At 40.4% G+C, this 17,088-nt stretch overlaps 1 protein-coding gene across 1 annotated transcript in view; it reads left to right on the plus strand.

Moving 5' to 3' along the window:
* Nucleotides 1-7,491, plus strand: part of LOC112110514 (carbohydrate sulfotransferase 7) — a 21,381-nt gene extending 13,890 nt beyond the window's left edge. The window contains exon 2 of the mRNA XM_024205553.3: nt 6,338-7,491. The gene's annotated coding sequence lies outside the window, so the exon portion shown is untranslated. The remainder of the gene's footprint in view (nt 1-6,337) is intronic.
* Nucleotides 7,492-17,088: the final 9,597 nt, after the last annotated feature.

Here is a 17,088-nt window from a genome sequence, read left to right on the forward strand (position 1 = left end):
TGTGTGTGTGTGTGTGTGTGTGTGTGTGTGTGTGTGTGTGTGTCTAAATACAGGAGTAGGGAAAATGTTGTGTATTTTCAGTGCAAGTAACTTAGGTGCAGCAAGTAACCTCATTTTCTGCACCCCTTGCAGCACTATGAAATTAGTGTGCAACAAATGTTAGACATTTGGCTTATTGGTTATTTCTTACTGATGACTCTGCAGTGAAATATGTAAGGGCTGGTTACTGCCTGCCCCAGAGTTTCTGCACACCACACCCTTTGCAGGAGCACTTGCTTCCACCACTGACTTCTCTGCACGAAGCTGTGGGAGCATAGAGCCATTGACAATTCATGCATAGAACACAATGTTTTCAAGAAAATGGCATTGGCATTCTTATGGTGTGTAAGCAAATAGCAGTGAAAGTATTCCTTAAACCTATGGAAACATAATGTTAGTTTTGCAAAGTGAAGCAATCGAAAGCCAGGAAGCAGAAAAGCTGATGTTACGTGCACAACTTCAGCTGTGCTCCCTTGTATGTGTTACAGTGTGAATTTGAATTACATGATCCGAGATTACTGTTGTTATGCAGCATGCCTGCCTTACTCCTTATGAAAGTTGGACAGGATCTCTGCCTCATGCTTGGTCCAATTCTGTTTGTAATTCCAAATATAAACCCAGAGCAACTATTAAAAGCAGTGGAGTTACCACTGTAACTCAATAAATCCTTATGCACTGTGGATGGTGCCTAGTGAATGAGAACATAATGAAGGCCATACTGGGTCAGACCAATGGTCCATCTAACCCAGTATCCTGTCTTCTGACAGTGGCTAGTGCCAGATGCTTCAGAGGGAATGAACAGAACAAGATAATTCTAGAAGCTTGGACTGATCATTCTATAAGTCAGTTTTAGGGACACCCAGAGCATGGGGTTGAATCCCTGACCATCTTGGCTAAGAGCCATTGTAGTAACTACAAGGCCTCCTCCCTCATTCCTAAGGCCCTTCGTTTTCGGTTTTTATTTTATTTAATTTTTCCTGGGAATTTATTACTACAACAAAAAAAACAGGTGAAAATTGGTGGAAAAAATCTATTAATTTTTCTGCGTAAATATCAGGGTTTATTTTGGTGGACGGGGGGAAAGTATTCAGTAGATTAATACTTTGATGAATGGAATTCAGTGTGATTTACTGCAGAACTAAAACAGAATTCAAAACACAATGCCACCTCTACATTTAAGAAAACAATATATCCCTAATCCCAATTTGAATAAACCGTTTACTGTTGTAGACTTTGAATGACTAGCCTATAAATATTTACATTTAATAATTGGGCCACACCATTTGCAGGACATATACTCAACTTCATCCTTTTCTCCTGTTTTTGTTTTTTTAAAACGTTTGAATACGTCTTTATGTCCTGAAACATATTCTGATACAGACTTTCGTTTTCTTATTATAGTGTCAGATCTTAAAACTTATCTGCTAACAGCTTGAAATGTGTACGTGGTGGACGTGAGATTCATCAGTACATTCAGATGTTGCGTGCATGCCTGTTTATTGTATTTTCTAGATTAATACATAGCCTTACTTCAACAAGCAGCTTTACATATACACACAGACTGTTATATTATCGTAATACATATATCTCATTGCAATGTATTGCATTTTCCTAATAAAACAAGTTATTTTTTTATATATTTGAATGATACAAAAGTCGGGTGAAAATCAGGGGAAAAAACGAATAATACTTTTTGTAAAACCTGGGATTTTTTTCAGTAAAGTCGGTTTAAACTGAAAACGAAGGGGCTTACTCATTCAGTATGAAGTTTAGACAGGACTGGCAATATAGCTGAAAGTTGTGAGACGAGGGGTCCTATGACCTGGGCAGGGCCTATTTAAATTTGCTGTGGGTTCTGCTTAGTGCTTTAGATGTCCTGTTTAAGTATAGAATTTTTTAAAGTATTCAGTTGACAGAAAAGCAAGCTCTCGCTCTTTCTCTTTGTGTATAGCCAAGAACAGTAACTTTTTTCCAACTTGGTGCACTTGTTTAGCATATCTACACATTGAATTCAAAGCATATGTTCCCCTTCAATTCTTACCTACTATAGTATGAAATTTCTGTGAAACAAAGAGCAATTTTAAATGTTCTATTTCTCATTCCACAGAGACTCATTCTTGTTTCAATATTAAAATGAAAACAGTAGAATCAATGTCTGTACTCAGTTTTATTTAAATCTTCAAGTTAATAGTGAACCAGAACACAAACCTTGTATTTTAAAAAAATTCACATTTTCAAACCATCACACTACACAGAAATCATAATGAGATCTGATAAAGACTTTGTCATGTAGAAAATTTCTCTTCAAGCCTGACTCTGAACACATTGGTTATTTTGTTACTTCAAGCATATTGCAGTAACCTCTTTCTCTTAGCAAGGGGTTAAAATAGTAGTTATCCAGAATGTTCTAGACGCTTAGTGGAAAAGGTTAGGGAACTAGATTAACAAATACAACTTCATTGAGACTATTGTATTCTCAATCCAAAACAAATGCTGCCCTCTCCTGCAGCAAGAACTAGTCTATTTGGTAAAAACTTACGGGTTCCCCCTGAAGACTGCTTAAAAAGGATACTGTGACTTTATCGCTAAAACATTTTTTTTCTATTTTGGAGGCAGGGAGAAAGACTGACTATGGAATTTCTACAGCTAGGTTCGACTAAAAGTTATTCTGTGCACTTGGGTTCTTTGTCACTGTCCACAGGATGACTTGCATCCATCTCCTATTGGAATTAGTTAAGTAGAGGATATTAGTGTACTGAAAATGTAGCATCTGAAGAGGGGGGGAAAGAGCCCTCTGAAACCGGTCTTCAGTCACCCACAGAGAACTTGTGAGAAGAGAGTTCTTATGCCTTTGTTGTAAAAGGCATACCGTGTTCCTTTATTATTAAAGGCATTTGAGAACAAGTGAGACACAGAGTCAATTTATCTGGCTTATATATAGCTTCTGAAAGTAGCCATGTTAAGTGGTGTGGTCAATATTTGCATTTCCTAAGCATAGATTCATTCTCTCTCTCTCTCTCTCTCTCTCTCTCTCTCTCAACCTAGATGGAAGGTAGTTGCATAAGTAACAGAAGGTGACAATTTTCCAACAGGATGGATTCAGTAATACATTGCAATGTTACTGGAGTAGAGCGCCTTCTGCAAGTTCTAATGATCTTCATTAAGCTACAGATTTGCACTAAGTAAAATTAAGTATTGCCAGCTGAATAAGAACTTGCAAGACCTTTTACTTCTATGCCCTCTCTGCCCCTACCCATCCCCCCAAAGCTAAAACCTGCTAGCACAAGAATAATCTAAACCCTTGCTCTGTCATGGTAGCCTCTCATCTTGAGAGTGGTGATTTTGATAGCGGGATCTCCTTTTCATACTCCTCCTGTCCATCCTCTCTGTCTTCAAGCCTGACATCAGTGAAAAGGACGGATAGCTCACAGTGGGAGAGCTACACTAGCTGCTGTTACTGTCCAAAGGGGTACATGCGTTACTGCTCGTGGCTAAAAACTGACATTCCTTTGACCCAGTTTAAGATTAAAATAGCTAATGTTTACGTGAACAACTTCAAGCACACAGATGCTACTTCCTTTGGACATCTTTACAGGTATGAAGATTCTAAGGCAATTCCTTTCAGAATCCAGCAATTAAAATCTCACACACAAAAACTTCATCCATAGGCCTGGGCAGTCCTAATACAATCCATGGATTGATGACAGTTTGACCCAGAGCTACCCTCCTCTTTAATACAGAGGGGCAGCCCTGAGACTACAAATCTCAGGAAGAAGTATTTTTACTTTGATTGAAGCTGCAGCATGGCATGCTCAGACCTGTAGTCTCAATGGATCGCACACCTCTGTTTAAACAAGTATGGTGACTGCAGTCTTGCTTCATTTTATAGAAAGCCATTGGGACCTGTCAGCTCTTTCCAAGTTGTCAGTATGGCCCTCATTTGGGCAAAATTTGGAGGCATCTTACTGAAGGGGGAAGACACTGAGTGATGAGGCCCCGATCCTACACCACTGAAGTCAGTAGCAGCATTATTGCCATTTACTTCACCGAGCATAAAGATCTCAGGCCCTAAGTGAAAAACTAAACAATTTATTCCTGAGCCAGGCTGGCCACAGCCCTGTCCCTTATGCATTCTGATAGCGTAAAAGTGGATGAAACGTATGACAAAATGAAAGTAAGTTTTGATTTGAAAAGACCGATTTGCATTGTAAGTTTTAAACTGTTTCTGGAGCAGCTCCTAGAAGTACTTTAGTCAATCCTGTAACTGGTGCTTGTGAGCTTGTCTGACACTAACTGCAAGCTTACTAAAAAGAACTGCAAAAGGTAGGCTATAATAAAGTATGACAATGTTACAGTAAGTAGAAACCTATCACAAGGCTCACTGAGTATTTTCATATGCACTGGACTAAAATGACACTTATTACAAATGAGTATTCATAGCAATTTAGTACTTAGCTTCCCTGAGGGCTGCTGCTGCAGCAGCTTTTGTGTCTGACTCTAGCTTTTCCACAGTGCTCATGAACAGAAAAAGTGGGAAAGGAAAATCAGCCTCCCGAGTAAAGCTACTTTATTACAGAGCTTTACATCAGAGACTAGCCAAGTGATGTATGACAGTAGTGGCTCGGCAATGCAACATGGACGCCCTGGAATAGTAAATCCAAAAGTTTGATGGCAGAAAAAGGGGATGGCGTGTACAATAGCTCTGCTACCTAGTTTTGAAAATGATGTTCCACTGGAAGTAAAGTGTCCCATTAAGAGAACATCTATAACAAAAGCCCAACTGAAGGGTTAACATCCATATTTAGTGAGAATCAAAACAAACTTTTTGTTTGATAAAACTTACTGAATAATAGGAGTACACATAAGAGTTCATGGTGCCAAGGGCCCCCTGCATTATATGTGGGGTAATATTAGGCCACTGGAAGAATGCATCGTGTGCTAAGGATTCCTGCTGTCATATACTTTATTCAAGCTAAGTTTTAAAATTCTCTTCCTTGGTAAATAAGTGAGTTTTTGGAAAAGGGTGGGGAAGGGACTAGAAAGCTTTAACTTTAAGTATGCAGTCATTTGAATTTTAGTTGTGTAACAATTATGCTAGTTGGACTTAATATGGGTTTGACTGTGCCTTTACAAGATAGTCCATGAAAAGGTATCAGTTGAAGTATGTCTGTCTGCCATTTGCAGTGTAAATTCTGTTAAACAATACTAAGTACCCAGAGAAGTATACTATATCCATGCTAAAGTAGTGATGCTAATTTGACATATTTATGGTTTGATAATGTGTTGGTAAAGTTCTCATGGAATGCAAAAAACTCAGTGGGTCTGGAATATGCAAATTTAATTAATTTAGTGTAGGATTTGTATTAATATTAATTTTTAGTGGAGCTGAATGACTGACTTACTATGTCCAGGAAATATTATTAAAAAGGAATCAAATTTACAAGATAGACATATGCTGCTGGATTATGTTCAAAACTGAGAAGGGTATTTACTGAACAGACTGCTTTGTCATTGACTTGAGAAACAAGTTTTGTGATCAAATTAGGGTTATAATGTTTACACATTGTATAGAATGTTTACATACCATTGATTTTCCATCACTGCTGCATAACACTGCCAGGTAATAGTTTCTCTGTCACAGGCCAAAATTCAATTCTCTATATATTCAATCTATAAAGTATTTGTCATTTGACAATGAGTGCAAGGCCTGTTTGCAAATTAATAAATGTAAATGATTAAAGTACAGGTAAATCCATTAGTGTATTTGTCCATTTATGCATACTTGTTCATACTCCTCCTGGTCTGTATTTTGTTAAAATAATATCTTACTGAGCCACTGAGGGGTCTTGTATTGTTGTTAGATCTTTGAAAAGGGATGAGTGGCTGCAGTCTTGCATGTATGAACAAGCTAATTTGAGCACAGGGGTTATTCTTGAAAGTGAGTATATAGCTAAATCCATCTGTTGGAAAAAGCTTGTCAGTACATAAGTATACACACAGCAACAATTTTTCTGCTTTTGTTCAGAGCATACTATTAGCTTTCACATTGTTTTATTGTAACTTGATTTTTTCTCTTCCGCCATCCCCATTTAAAATTCTTTTATAGTTCTATATATTTTACTGACAATTTATTGCTACTTAATGTAGTTACAATACTGAGCTTGAGCTACAAGCTTAAAATTCCTAGTTTAAAAAAAATTCACACTGTTCTCTTAACATGTTTTCTATTTTGAGAATACTGAAGCTAATTGCAGAAAAAATGTTCTAATACAGTATTACTTTTTCCCCTCTCCCATAGCTTGAAGTGCAGACATTGGAAGGATGCGTTACGGTAACAGCCAAGGACTGAAGAAAAATTCATCCCTGAAGAGACAACATTCCACATCCTTTCAGAACTTCAGTTTATGCTAACAACTGTACAGTTTTGCATAGCAGAACACATTTTAATCACCTAAAACAGGTGGACACGACTTCATTTCCAGTAAGGATATGACAGTGCAATATGGACAACTATGAACCTCCAATATGGAGTGGTTTATTTTACAGTTTGAAGCTGCCAGTCTGTGGTCAATTGTAGGTGCTTTTTCTGGCAACAAGGAGACTTAAATTTTTTAAGTTACTGACGATACTTGGACAAATCATCTACCATTGCAAAAACTCAGTATTTGCAAACGTAGTATTTTACACTTCAGTATTGTAGCAAAACTTTCACAGATCTAGGTGGTGAGGTTTTTTTTTAAGTGCTCTGCTTCCCCACCCTGTAACTGGGAATTATTTTATCCTAATACCAGGACTGTGTTTTTAGAGTTCTGAATACAGTAAATTATATAATAAATTGTGAATTTGATTATACAAACTTTCCCTTGGGGGGAAAAAAAACAGTTGAAGTGCTGCTTCCATTTCTACTGCAGTGTGACCTAATCCACAGAAAGCACAGTAACACCACACCATACTCTTACAAGAAACTGCACAGAAACCTCTGTTTGGGAGGGAGGGAAAAAAGTTCAGGGCTGATAACTGGTGGCAGTTGGCATAGCTGAAGTTCTGACCCCTTGTGTTGAGCTCTTACTGAAATGCCAAGCTAAAATCCACTTCAAGTTTGCCTATAACTCATACCTTAAATAACCCTTTGGTGCTGAGAGCTGGGATTTCACAGTGCTTGTTGTTAATGTACTGTATAAACCTTTTAAAAGAATGCTAAAGCTATGGGGCATTTATTCAATGTGATCTGGAGTTTAATTTGGCTCCAGATTTAAGTCTTACAAAGAGCTTGTTTTACAAAAGCTAGGACTAATAGAATAGAATTCCCATAGAAAGCTGATGAATTAGCCATTCCCTATACGGCTGGAAATCCTTTCATTGCAGCTTTGTTATGGAATGCAAATCTGAAATGGACATTTGCATTTCTCTCTGTTTGGACAAGCAGGCCAGGTCTGTATTAGAAATGTTTACCTGCATAGCAGCGCCTGTTAAGACTGGATTTTTTGTGACATTTCCATGCCTGCAAAAGCCTTAGTGTAGACAGTTGTATCAGCATAAATGCTTTTGCTGTTCTAGCTGATTTCAGCCACTGAATCTGTACAGCTGTATCAGCAACGTGCAGACTAGGCTTCAGTCACTCTAGCTGAACTTCTAACAGAACAGTAACTTACCAGTAGACTTTTAAAATCTTAAGTGGTGGTAATAGACAAGAAATGTTAAAAAGGATTAGCCTGACAGCATAGCATGGACCTGTCCTTTTGTGCCTAGATGCTTGTGGACAGGAGTCACTCTCAATCATGATTGTGGTTGTAACAAACGTCAGTGCTCAGTGACATCAGTATAGATTACTTAGTCAGTAGATCAAATAGAGTAACTTGCAGAGGAAACAGCCTGGTGGCATGCAATATGGATTCAGATGTGGCCAGCCTTGATGTGCACTGTGTGTACACGCAGCAGTGTTTTGAAAGATTCTGTGAATGGATGCACACTCACCAGACTAAGATAACAAATCAGAAGTTGTCATTCCATAGTAAATACTGACTTCATTAAGAGTTTGGTTTATGTAGCTTTGGGCAGCTGTTCTTTGAACTCTTCAGAAACAATCTGCAGTGTAATTAAAGCCACTTTCCTAACCCTGACACGTACACGTGAGCCACTGTTGAAGTTTAAATTTTTTCTATTTTATTTCTTACGTCAAGTGGTGGAAAGGGAAGAGTTGTTACTGAAAGTAAATTCCTCATGTTGTCCCCTTAATGTATTTTGGATCCTGCAGTCCTTCCCGTGGCAAAAAATGTACTGAAGTTCAATGGGAATTCTGCTGAATTTAGGACTTCAGCTTTAAGCACAGCATGACTGTTTCCAGCAGTATTTCTGTATTAAAACTGCATGTCTAAGCCATTTCTTTGGCTTTATAATTTACCAGTTCCTTCAAATTTTCCCTCTTGGTATGTAGGCTTATTTTTTCTTATCTTATTTTACAAAATGGCATAAAAAACCCACCTTAGAGGGATTTGGATTTTTACCAGATGGAGTCTTAAACTTTCTTCTACAAGCTTAAAACTTACAATACAATGAAAGGCTATTAAGCTACATCATATTGCAAACCTGTCTTACTAAAACAGTATTTTCAAATACAAGAACAAATCCTCTTTCTAAATGTCCTCTGGTCCTACAATGCATACTGGATATATGAGAACCGTGCTCTTGTTACTGAGCTGTTCTGGTCTGCTTCACTCCCCTGAAGTTTGAACTGGATCTTTCTAAGCTGAGATACTGGCTTCCTTGGATTCCCCCTCCCACCCTCTTCTTTCTGTTCTCTGGGACTTTAGTCCATATACGTGAAGGGTATTACTCCCACTGGCTACTAGATGACTCATTGAATACTGATTTCACTCTGACAGGCCTTTTTCCTATCTTACAAGCTTAGCGTCTCATGCTTTAACTTTTTTTTTTTTTTTTTTTTTTTAAGCACTAAATTCCATTCACTCATGTGCAGAAGCAGGAACTCTGCCAAAATGGAGTTGGAGCAAGTTATTAGTGGTGAGTTACAACTTCAAAACAAAAGTTCCAAAAGGCAACACTGAACCTTTCTCTGAAGGGCATTAGAATGAGTGTAGTGTTCAGGTTTACTGTGCAGAATCAGCCTCCTGTAACCAAGATGCTGAATTTTTTTAAGTGAATAACTACTTCTCTGATCATTACTGTCTGAAGAAAGATTGCAGGTTTTGTTAAACTGAAATTATGTAGAAGGACCAAGTCCTTCAACCCCCACTCATTTCAATGGGGCTATGTGCATGTGTAAGCTTACAGAACTGGGCCCTGTTGTGGTTATAGGTAGAGCTGGTAGCACCACCTATTAAGCTTACCCAACACTTCCCATTATAAGACCCTGTTTTCAATTGCTATTTTTTGCCAAACGGTAAGCATGTAGGCCAAAATGTTCCATGCTGGGCATCTACCTCAGCTTGAAATCTTTTTAGAAAATTTCACCAAGATGGTTCAGCTGTTTTAGAGAATGACGTTAGGGGGGGAAATACATTTTTCACTATTCAAAATTCCAATGACCTCTTGGAAAAATTAGAGGCCCCATCCTGTGGAGCAAGGACTTTAAATTGGGCAGGGGCTGGGCCTTTTACCATCCCCATGAAAGTTTGTCCAAAGGTGGCCAAGTTATATATCCACCTTTCAAAAATGGCAGTTAGCACATGCTCATACTTGATTTTAGCAGCTAAAATTTTAAAGATTCTCTCCTTGCTTAGCATGTTTGAGCCTCTCACAGCCCCTAGGGTTGATGACCAGGCTCTGCCTGGGCCATCCCCACAAAGCATGCTCCCTCCCCCTCACACTACATGGCAAAGGCAGATATTTCCTTGTAACTGCTGCTTCTGCCTGTTCTAGACTAGGCACTGGAACTGGGGGAATCTGTCTTTCCTGTACTCTGACCCCTCTGCTAGTACCCAGGCAGCATGCAGCTGGAAGCACTCACACCTGTGTGAAGTCAGTCAAGGGGAGCTGTGCTTTGAACAATAAAGTGCTAATATAATAGGAAGTACTCTGACATATCAGGTTATGGGTGTCGAGCTAGGCACCCACAATGGGGGAACTGAGATTTTAAGTAACCACGAGCTGTGAAACTGGGTTAATATCTAATGTGCTCAGGTTGTGACACACTCATTCTGGCAATAAGTGCCATAGAAAAGCCTATGAGGATTTTTTTTTTTTTGGTTCTCAGAGCCAGGTTCAATAGTGTGCACTAAATCATACATAGGGCCACACACTGTACAATGGGGATAAAATAAAATACTGAGTGCACTGAATGAGACAGGCCCCATAGAAAAAAGTGATCATAATTAATTAAACTAGCAATGCATACACACAAGGGGGTCAAATTAAGGTCACAGGAACCTTAATTGTAGCATTTCTTTTCACAAGAGCTTGTCTTTGCAACTTTAATGATCTTAACAGATTTTGTTTGCATGTAATCCACATACATAAGTTCCACTGGTAAGTGACGTACATAGGAGTAAGAGGTAGTTGTGCAGGAGAGAGAGAAAAGGTTTGTTTTTTTTGGTACATGCGTGTGAACAAATTAGTTTCACATCTACTAGCCCTGGGGCAAAGAAATGGGCATAGTCCTATTAAAAGCAGAAGTTCGAAAAAAAATTTTTTTTTTACATCCTTCCACATGACCCCACTGAAAGCACTTCCATAATTTTTCAGCAGACATGAGCACACCAAGGAAGGGTTAGCTGTGTGCTGAGACGGTTCAGGTACTATGATTGGGTAATTGTACTACAATGGCTTTTCCAGGATTGAATGAATGTTAACATCCTGTATAAAAATCTTTAAGTAGCTGCAAAACAGCTTTCCAAACACAATTGGTACATTAGCTTCTGTGGAGTGTTAAAGACTATTATAATCTTAACTTTATCACTCATTTGGGACAAAGCTCATGCTGGCTCAAAGTACTAAACAATTTTGTTTTAATGGCTAGAGAGTGAAGCAGTTTGTCAGTAAACTCAGTTCTTAAGCAAATTCCATAGCCCATTCCTTGAACCACAGGGTACACAGACTTTTGGTAAGCCATAGTTTAAATATTGAATTGACATTAATATCTTAACATTATACTACTGCTATGAAGGCATAATGCACAGGCAGATGTCAGTCACATCTTTGATACAGGTATCAGCCAATGAAGTGATCTTCCATAGTGTAGGCTGTCTGACTCAGCAACTCACACCTGTTAGCAGGAAGACCATCTCTTAAATTTCACTCTGATCTGACAAAGATACTAATGTATAGGGGTTGCCTTATTGCTCATCACAGTCTTAAACTATGATTTCCATTCAGAGACTCAGAGCAAGCTTGAGGGGGGAAAAATACAGGAATTTCAGTAACTTTCCATAGTTTTGTTACTACATCTATTTGTATGTCTAAGTCAAGCTCTAGCCTAACAACGCAGCTTCAGTACTGGCATGAAGTTAAAATTTATCCCACTGTGCCATGAAAAGGATTTTCACATTTAGAGCAAAATTTCAGTACAAGGTAAATTGGAAGAGCACATGAACCACAAAGGAGAAGGAAAAAAATCTGAGCACCAGCTGAAAACATGCCATGCTAAAGATTAGATGTTTCTTGTGAGTTTTTAGTAAAGAAATCTTATTAAAGGGTAACTTTCTGTAACAGTTAATGATTTCTATCGTAACAAGTGGTTGGTGCTGTTAGTTCATTTAGTTTTGATTCATTCTGAAGTCTAAATTGGGAAGAAAGGTTGAAGTCAAAACTGATAAAGTGAAAGACCCATGTTCATTTCATTGTTTTAAAGCAGTGGCTCTCAACCCTTTCAGACTACTGTACCTCTTTCAGGAAGTCGATCTGTCTTGCATACCCCCAAGTCTCACCTCACTTAAACTACTTGCTTACAAAAATCAAACATAAAAATACAAGTGTCACAGCACACTTACTGAAAAATTGCTTACTTTCTCATTTTTACCATACAATTATAAAATCAATTGGAATATAAATATTGTACTTACATTTTAGTGTATATTATATAGAGAAGTATAAACCAGTCATTTTCTGTATGAAATTTTCGTTTGTACTGACTTCGCTAGTGCTTTTTATGTAACCTGTTCTAAACTAGGGAAATATCTAGAAGAGTTGATGTACCCCCTGGAAGATCTCTGCATACCCCCTGGGGTACATGTACCTGATTGAGAACCACTATTTTAAAGCATAAAACTTATAATTAAAGACCCTTTCCTTTTAAGGGCGCATAATGAAGTTATCTCTCAGTCTGACATTCAGATAACTCTGTACTAGACAACTTTGCTGCAAGATGACTTTACATTAGTTTTTACAGTTAAGGGCTAAGGAATGAAACACTAAGAGGAAAGGTACTAGGCCCTCTTTCAGGGTTAGCATTTCAGATTTAACTCCATTTTAAGTATGCTCAGTCTTAACTCTGCTACTGGAAGCATTCTGGTACAGGATGTGCTAAAACTTGGAGCGAGTCTTGCAGTAGAAAATGGTAATGTTGAAAAGTTTCTGTCTCTGGCACTTCGTTATAGCATTTTTGAGAGATAAAATGATACTTATTCCTAAATGCTTTGAGCCAATATAGTTTTTCTTGTATACAGTGTTGTTGTAGCCTTGTAGGTCCCAGGATATTAGAGATACAAGGTGGGTGAGGTAATATCTTTTACTGGACCAACTTCTGTTGGTGAGAGAGGCAAGTTTGTTGAAGTTGGTTCAATAAAAGATATTACCTCACCCACCTTCTCTCTTTAATAGTCTTTGACAGCTTTTAGCCTGTCTTGAATTGCATATAAAGGTTTGCCTGACTCCAGAGATGGGCAAGTGCATCTGATTTGGACAGGTTCTGCTCTCTAAAATCTGAAAAGCAGTTTGCACCACTTGAGGTTGGCTAATGATTTAAGTTTTTACAAAAGGAAAAGTCTGACATTATTAGGATTTATCACACCAAATGTGGAATTCAGTAGGCTCTAAAGAGTTAAAGTTATCAAGAGTAAACTTCATCATTTTCATCACTCCAGAAGAAGCAATTTCCTCCACGGTAGTATTTAAGAAGCAAGTCCTGGAATAGCAGAGATAGTGAGTGCTCACACATGATGCTATCCATTCTAATCCTGGGAGCAGAGTGCCAGACAGTTTACGTGGTCTGTTGCTTGAAGTGCTCTCAGCAAGATGCTTGAACTTTTCATCTCTGAACTACTCAAGAAGGGAGCGGATGGACACTGTGACCTTTCCAATTCCACCATAGAAGTGGCAGGTCTAGCTTTAGAAATCTTTTACTGCCTTGCCCCATGATGCAGTCATTAATTTGATTCTTTCAGACAGATCAATATTTTGTCTTTAAGAGGGAAGAAGTAGCAGGTAGATCACTGTATTTAAAATAAACGAAACTAAGTGCTGCTGTGCAGTTGGAACTTGTAATTTTAAAGTTAGCCCATTGTTTAGTTGAACTGGTCACTTAAGGAAAAACCAGAATGGATTTTTATTCATATATACATTTTATGGGAAAGGAACAAACTGAAGTGGCAAGAAAAAAAAAAAAAAGCACTTTAGCAAACTGATATTACATTACATTTTAATAGTGGGCCACAAAATGCCAGTTTAAAAAATAACATTTTCTAAACCATTTTGAGCCATGAAAGTATAACTTTACACCATTTTAAAGCATGCTTTCAGTAGCTGAGCTTCTGTTTAGGAGGTAATAGATTTCAACTATTTGCTTTAATACGCCAGAGGTCACTTATAGCTACTGAGCTGGGAATTAAAAAGCCTTAAGCAATAAGTTAAAGCAAGTCTACATGAACATGGGCCAAGTACTAAGCAAAGACATTTTTCCCTTTTCACATTTCAGATGGGACTATAGTGTGTAGGCCACTTGCACAGTTTACATATTGTGCAGTGCCTTGCTGAAAGTTCACATGTACTCTGCAAGAGAGAATGAATATAAACACCTTTCTTCAGATGTAATAACCACAAATGGTTAAATTTATAGTATTATCTTCCCCTTTTGAAATAAAAACATTTGCAGTTTAAACCATCACAGCTAACAGGCAATCAAAGCAGATTCCAGGGATACTTCCCATCTCAATATGGAACCTTTTGGTTCATATGTTCAATACTGTTTTCTAGCTTCACTGTAAGCAATATCACTATCTGCTCTATCTCCATCAAAAAAATTGGGTTCTGGCTTCCTTCATCTGATTTTTAACAACCTAATGAGAGAACAAGTGGTTTTTTAAATCTGAGCCTAGATAAGGGCTTGAGTCATTCATTTCAGTCTTGGACACTAAGGCCTGGTCTACACTAGGCTTTTATGTCGACTTTAGCGCCGTTATATCGAATTAACCCTGCACCCGTCCACACCAGGAAGCCATTTAGTTCGACATAAAGCTCTCTTTAAATCGATTTCTGTAATCCTCCCCAACGAGAGGAGTAGCGCTAAATTCGACATGGCCATATCGAATTAGGCTAGGTGTGGATGGAAATCGACGGTAATAGCTCCGGGAGCTATCCCACAGTGCACCACTCTGTTGACGCTCTGGACAGCAGTCCGAGCTCGGATGCTCTGACCAGCCACACCCCCGGGAAAATTTGAATTCATTTTCATTTTCCTGTCTGGGCAGTTTGAATCTCAGTTCCTCTTTGGACATCGAGGGGAGCTCAGCAGCAGTGGCAACTATGCAGAGCTCTCCAGCAGAGATGGCCGTGCAATCCAATAGAAAGAGGGCCCCAGCATGGACTGATCGGGAAGTCTTGGATCTCATCGCAGTGTGGGGCGATGAGTCCGTGCTTTCAGAGCTGCGCTCCAAAAGAAGGAATGCTAAGATCTACGAGAAGATCTCCAAAGCCATGGCAGAGAGAGGCTACAGCCGGGATGCAACGCAGTGCCGCGTGAAAATCAAGGAGCTGAGACAAGGCTACCAAAAAACCAAAGAGGCTAACGGACGCTCCGGATCCCAGCCCCACACATCCCGTTTCTACGAGGCACTGCATTCCATCCTGGGAGCGGCCGCCACCACTACCCCACCCCTGACCGTGGACTCCGAGGATGGGATCATGTCGGACATGACAGCGGACGGGGAAGAGGAGGAAGGAGATGAGGAGGACGAGGCAGTCGACAGCGCTGGCACCGCTGATTTCCCCGACAGCCAGGAGCTCTTCATCACCCTTACCGAGATCCCGTACCAACCGTCCCCATCCCTTACCCCGGACACAGAATCAGGGGACGGATCAAGCAGTAAGTGCTGTAAACATGTAAACATTTATTTAAAACAGAACGGTAATATTTATACTATTAACAATGTATATTTATAAAAGTGCTGTAAACTAGTAAAAAAATAATCAGGTACAAAACAGGAATATTTACAAAGGTAACAAATGGGTTTTGCATGATTTCTCTGTCTTAGGCTCTTCTCAATTTAGTCCCAAGTATTTTAAAAAAATTTCACAATGTCCGTTACTACATGATTCCCAGGCCCAAGACGCTCCACTCCAAAGTCCCAGTGCACCTACGCGAAAATCCGGTCAATGTGGCCGGGGATCGACGAGAAATCCTCGTAGGAGAACTCCTCGTAGGTCTCGTGGAGGTAGAGCTCAAGCCTGTTGATCAGGTTCCGGGGTAGGGCGATCTTAGTGGGCCCTCCGTGGTAGCAGACATGTCCCCTCCATGCCACAATCAGGTACTCGGGGATCATGGCCCGACATAGCATGGCGGCATACGGCCCCGGTTTCTGCATGCTTTCCCGCAGCATGCGTTCTCTCTGGGTGTCCGGGATCCTCAGGAGGGTGATGTCGCTCATGACGCCCTGCTTTGAATTAGGGAGGGGACTGTTAGTATTGGGACTGCTTTACAGCCACGCGGTGGAGGGAGAGGGGCAGCATACAGGGATCTTTCCCTGGGACAGCCGCGAGGGGGTGGGACAGGGGCAGAGTTGATGCTGTCCTGATTGCTGGCAGCAGAGACTGGCATTGCTTTCAATGTGAAAGGAGGCCAGTGCTACAGCTGGAGTTTTAAGCAGCCACAAGTCTGCGGCTTACCATTATTGCCCGCTCCAGAAGTTCAGGTCTCCAGCCACAGTTCTCTGAACACTCCAAGACCTCCGCAAGTCCACAGGCACTGAAGGCGACGGCCGAAAATTCGACCTTGTCCTGAGTGCGCATGTGAGAGGTTCAGTGCATGGTCTTGTTCACAGAGAAAGACTAGGTTCTTTGTATACAATTTCATTTATCTGTCTCAGGAATTCACTCCCTTTTTAAAATTCACACAGACACATCTGCGACTGTCTCCCAACCCAGCCTGTCAGGACACTCCCAGAGGCTAGCGCAGATTAGGCGGAGGAAGAAGAAGACGCGTGAAGACATGTTCACAGAACTAATGGGCTGCTCCCGAGCCCAGGCAGCCCAGCAGACACAGTGGAGGGAGAACTTGTCACAAATGCACCGAGCAGTCATGGAACGGGAGGAGAGGTGGCGTCAGGAGGACCAACAGGCTACTGAAAAGCTGCTTGGACTAATGAGGGAGCAAACGGACACGCTCCGGCGCCTTGTGGATGTTCTGCAAGACCGGAGGCAGGAGGACAGAGCCCCGCTGCAGTCTATCTGTAACCGCCCTCACCCGCCACCAAGTCCCACACCACCCTCACCCAAAGTCCAAAGAAGGAGGGGCGGCAAGGGCCGTTAAAACTTTCAATCAACCCCTGCAGACTGCTCTAGCAGTAGAAGGCTGACATTCCCCAAAATTTCATAAGTCCTTTCCTACCCACCTCACACAAGCCCCCGTCCAAGTTTCACCCCCCACGTTTCATGTCTGGTTCGCAATAAAATGTTTGTTTCTGTTCATTACTGTTTCGGTCAGGTTCTTTTGAGGGAGAGTCTGTCTGGAGGGGGGGAAGGGGCTTGGTAATTGGACAGGACAGTCACCTTTAGCAGGCTACAGAGGCGGGGTCAGGTCCAGCATCAGGACACATACACAGTGCAGTCACTGGTTACCCTGGTCAGTCTGGGAGGTGCTTTTCATGTTTTGGGGGGGGGGGG

Source organism: Terrapene carolina, unplaced genomic scaffold (genome assembly GCF_002925995.2).
Source record: "Terrapene carolina triunguis isolate 2854851 unplaced genomic scaffold, T_m_triunguis-2.0 Scaffold23, whole genome shotgun sequence".
In the NCBI taxonomy this organism is placed as follows: Eukaryota; Metazoa; Chordata; order Testudines; family Emydidae; genus Terrapene; species Terrapene triunguis.